Below are 5,000 nucleotides of genomic sequence, written 5' to 3'. Positions count from 1 at the left end.
TGACAACACTACGTCCGCACCACAAAACATACCGCCATCTGTAGGTCTCCCGCAACATGACCTCCTGCAACGACGCTACCGCCATCTATGAGACGCCAAGCCGACTAAGACAGCGATGGCGCCACAGTGGCCGCCTTTCGACGCCACCCACAAAGGCTGCAGCCTCTGTCGACCATAGCACCCAATCTCCAGTGGCTCTGCCGCACGAAGCCGTGGACCGGCAATGACGCCACCCGCACCCGTTCGTGCACCACCCCAACCGCCAAACTCGCACCTCCAGCGGATGAACGGCGGACGTTTCCCGCACTCGTAAAGTGCAATCCACCCCTATAACTTGCGTTTCATGAAGAGTTATTTCCAATATGCGACATTCCCGCTGTCCGTATACATGAGCCGCGACCTGTACCACTTACGAGCGAGAGACGCGATCGCGTTGCTCACTGTACGGCGTCCGATACCGAGCCATCAGCATGTCGGTCCCCATGCGCGTTGCACTCGCACTCGCAGTCGCAAAAACGTGGGGCAAATATATTACGCGGAAGAGTTATAACAGACCGAGCCCCACTGCATGGGGGGAGTCTTTGTCACTAATGTACACAGATGGAACATTTTGGACTGGAACCAGATTACCCGTACACACGGCGCTGATTAGTAATCAATGCAGAGCCATCAAACTACAGCAAATATACACAACTGTCCGTATACATGCTGAAAGAGTCTGCCCAAAATGGGAACCACACGTCAGCCAGACACTCTGATCACGCACCACTCTCTGCTTCTAACAGGCGCACATACAATATGTAAGCACCAGCATGGAACAACATCCAGTGCATCTTCTCCGCCACATTACACAATCCACACTATCACAACCAGACCAGGAGGTCCGTGCGGAAAATACAATATCCCAGCCTTTCGACATCCACCATTGCGCAGACCAGGCACCAACACCCACACATGTCCTATACAACGGTGCACCCAACATCACAATAGTACCTCCTGTCACAGCGCACAAACAATGACATGAGTCAAAGACACAGGTCTCACACAAGCATAGAATTGGAGCGCCGCCTCTAATAAGCCAAAGGTGCATCCTGACGTGACAAATCTGATCATGTCACAAGCATTCACTTACTATAATCACTATCAACGAACCTGCCGCCCCCGCCCCCCCCCCCCCCTACACCTTTCCGTACAACAACGTGTAACCTAACCTAACCTAACCTAACCTATGTTGTACCTTAACCTAACCTATGTTGTACCTTAACCTAACCTATGTTGTACCTTAACCTAACCTATGTTGTACCTTAACCTAACCTATGTTGTACCTTAACCTAACCTATGTTGTACCTTAACCTAACCTATGTTGTACCTTAACCTAACCTATGTTGTACCTTAACCTAACCCATGTTGTACCTTAACCTAACCCATGTTGTACCTTAACCTAACCCATGTTGTACCTTAACCTAACCCATGTTGTACCTTAACCTAACCCATGTTGTACCTCAACCTAACCCATGTTGTGCCTCAACCTAACCCATGTTGTGCCTCAACCTAACCCATGTTGTGCCTCAACCTAACCCATGTTGTGCCTTAACCTAACCCATGTTGTGCCTCAACCTAACCCATGTTGTGCCTTAACCTAACCCATGTTGTGCCTTAACCTAACCCATGTTGTGCCTTAACCTAACCCATGTTGTGCCTTAACCTAACCCATGTTGTGCCTTAACCTAACCCATGTTGTGCCTTAACCTAACCCATGTTGTGCCTTAACCTAACCCATGTTGTGCCTTAACCTAACCCATGTTGTCGCCTTAACGTAACCCACGTTGTCGCCTAAACCTGCTCTGTAATTGTTATACGACTCGTTCAATTACTGTAGTGTTGCCCACCCGCAACCCTCGCAATATAGTTCGCTACTCGCACTGCCCGCACCCCTGTGTATCGCTTCATGTTAAACACCTTGCAAGTCTTGCTCACTTTCCACATGCTCCTGCTGTACACTGTAATGTGGATGGCAGCAGGACGTACATGCCGCCCCTCCCCACGTCCCCACCTTGCCCCCTGCCTTCGCAAGCTGGTTGGTGAGAAGTTTGCATGTTCAATGCCCTTCGCATGCGACGTACTCAGGCTACGTTGTGGTGCGGCCTGTGTCAACTGTCCGCTGATGTCGTACGCGTGAACCACAATCTGTACTGCACATTCGTCCTTATGTACTGAATGATACATCGTGGCACATGTGTGACCGCACAACGACTGCGCCCAAAAACGGCGGACCATACAGTGCAAATATTGTGCACGCAGCTACGTGTCGTCTCCCTATGAGAGCTGGATTGCAGTGTGGTACGCCATAGAGACGTGTGGGAGGAACGGACGCCGTGGATGGCGATCAGCATGAGCTGTCTGTTGATGTATTCGGACCTAGTCGTCTCTCCTCACACACCGTGATGGCATGGTGCACCGCGTTCCATATCTGCGACATGCTACAGAGGCCGGTTGACAGTCGTTCGAGCAATGGACATCGCATACGTACGGGGGCCACCTTCCACGTATTGTCTAGGCGTGCACATTTTGTTGCGTGTATGTGGGCAGACGTAGTGTGGCGTGACACCTGACACAGGCATGCAATAATCGTTGAAGTTGCAAATGGCGATGGACGCCTGCGTTTTCTGGTGAAGTTACGCAAATGAACAAATGGTAACCTGTTGTGGTGCGGTTGTTCTCGCTAGGGGTGAATCGGTGATGGCGACGATAGGTTGAGGTACTAACCGGTTGTTCCAGCGATACCCACCATGCCGACGAAACTGAACGGCATCTGGGTGTGAAGCGATACGCGGCGGTGGCTGGGTGGGACCGTCCCCGGCCGGTGAGGGGGCGCCTCCCGGCGTGCTGGCCGCGCGGTGCGTGGGCGCACGCGCTACAGCCGGCTGGTGGGGGCGGCCAGTGGCAGGCGCGCCGGCCGACGGACGCGGCAGGCGTCGCAGCTGCGCGCCGGCGCACCCTGCGCGCGGCGCCGTGCGGCCAAAGTAGGTCCTCGCGGGCCCGGTGCGAAGCGCGGTGGACATCTTCAGTGTGCTGGTCCGATTGAGGACTGTGTGCGTTGAGGATGCGCCGCCGCCCGGCGCTCGGCGCCGCGACGCCGTCTGCTGCTCGGTCGCCCCAGCGGTTCTCGCTGGTGGTTTGTATCGCAGCTGTGCGGATGTGTTGGCGCGTGCGCTGTGCTGGGAGAGTTCGCTTCGGCACCCAAGTGGGGCTTTTGTCCTTCTGTGGCGCTGGCGTTGGAGCTGCCGGTCACCGTAGGTGGCGCGTGTTGTCTCCCGCCGGCAATGCCACGACAGCACGCTCCCGGGCCTCTGTCGGCAGCGGCAAGCTCAGTTGGGAGCACGGGTGGTCGCACCGAAAGCGTCTACTCGCCTAACTCCGGGCGATTGCGCCTCTCTCGAACCCGACCAAGTACTTGGGACGGCGCTGCGCGCCGCCGGGACCTGAGAGGGTTTCGAGGTGTATTGTGCAGGGGAGCTCAGCCTCCTCCTGTTTGCAGAATGATTGAGCGGACGCTTGCGTGTTCGCGCGGGCCCCCGGGACACACTCCCGGGCGGCCGGCTGCTCAGCTCTAGTTGACGCAGCTCCCTGGTTGATCCTGCCAGTAGTCATATGCTTGTCTCAAAGATTAAGCCATGCATGTCTCAGTACAAGCCGCATTAAGGTGAAACCGCGAATGGCTCATTAAATCAGTTATGGTTCCTTAGATCGTACCCACGTTACTTGGATAACTGTGGTAATTCTAGAGCTAATACATGCAAACAGAGTCCCGACCAGAGATGGAAGGGACGCTTTTATTAGATCAAAACCAATCGGTCGGCTCGTCCGGTCCGTTTGCCTTGGTGACTCTGAATAACTTTGGGCTGATCGCACGGTCCTCGTACCGGCGACGCATCTTTCAAATGTCTGCCTTATCAACTGTCGATGGTAGGTTCTGCGCCTACCATGGTTGTAACGGGTAACGGGGAATCAGGGTTCGATTCCGGAGAGGGAGCCTGAGAAACGGCTACCACATCCAAGGAAGGCAGCAGGCGCGCAAATTACCCACTCCCGGCACGGGGAGGTAGTGACGAAAAATAACGATACGGGACTCATCCGAGGCCCCGTAATCGGAATGAGTACACTTTAAATCCTTTAACGAGTATCTATTGGAGGGCAAGTCTGGTGCCAGCAGCCGCGGTAATTCCAGCTCCAATAGCGTATATTAAAGTTGTTGCGGTTAAAAAGCTCGTAGTTGGATTTGTGTCCCACGCTGTTGGTTCACCGCCCGTCGGTGTTTAACTGGCATGTATCGTGGGACGTCCTGCCGGTGGGGCGAGCTGAAGGCGTGCGACCGCCTCGTGCGTGCTCGTGCGTCCCGAGGCGGACCCCGTTGAAATCCTACCAGGGTGCTCTTTATTGAGTGTCTCGGTGGGCCGGCACGTTTACTTTGAACAAATTAGAGTGCTTAAAGCAGGCAAGCCCGCCTGAATACTGTGTGCATGGAATAATGGAATAGGACCTCGGTTCTATTTTGTTGGTTTTCGGAACCCGAGGTAATGATTAATAGGGACAGGCGGGGGCATTCGTATTGCGACGTTAGAGGTGAAATTCTTGGATCGTCGCAAGACGAACAGAAGCGAAAGCATTTGCCAAGTATGTTTTCATTAATCAAGAACGAAAGTTAGAGGTTCGAAGGCGATCAGATACCGCCCTAGTTCTAACCATAAACGATGCCAGCCAGCGATCCGCCGCAGTTCCTCCGATGACTCGGCGGGCAGCCTCCGGGAAACCAAAGCTTTTGGGTTCCGGGGGAAGTATGGTTGCAAAGCTGAAACTTAAAGGAATTGACGGAAGGGCACCACCAGGAGTGGAGCCTGCGGCTTAATTTGACTCAACACGGGAAACCTCACCAGGCCCGGACACCGGAAGGATTGACAGATTGATAGCTCTTTCTTGATTCGGTGGGTGGTGGTGCATGG

At 54.2% G+C, this 5,000-nt stretch overlaps 1 non-coding gene across 1 annotated transcript in view; it reads left to right on the top strand.

Annotated features, from left to right (window-relative positions):
* The first annotated feature begins 3,624 nt into the window (after nucleotides 1-3,624).
* LOC124762891 overlaps nucleotides 3,625-5,000 on the top strand; it is a 1,909-nt gene continuing 533 nt past the window's right edge. The window contains exon 1 of the ribosomal RNA XR_007012620.1: nucleotides 3,625-5,000. This exon is cut by the window's right edge and continues 533 nt beyond it. This is a non-coding gene — a ribosomal RNA (small subunit ribosomal RNA).

This window comes from Schistocerca piceifrons, unplaced genomic scaffold, assembly GCF_021461385.2.
Source record: "Schistocerca piceifrons isolate TAMUIC-IGC-003096 unplaced genomic scaffold, iqSchPice1.1 HiC_scaffold_612, whole genome shotgun sequence".
NCBI lineage: Eukaryota > Metazoa > Arthropoda > Insecta > Orthoptera > Acrididae > Schistocerca > Schistocerca piceifrons.
Note: the sequence above shows the minus strand (reverse complement) of the source record. Positions and strands in the feature narration are given on the sequence as shown.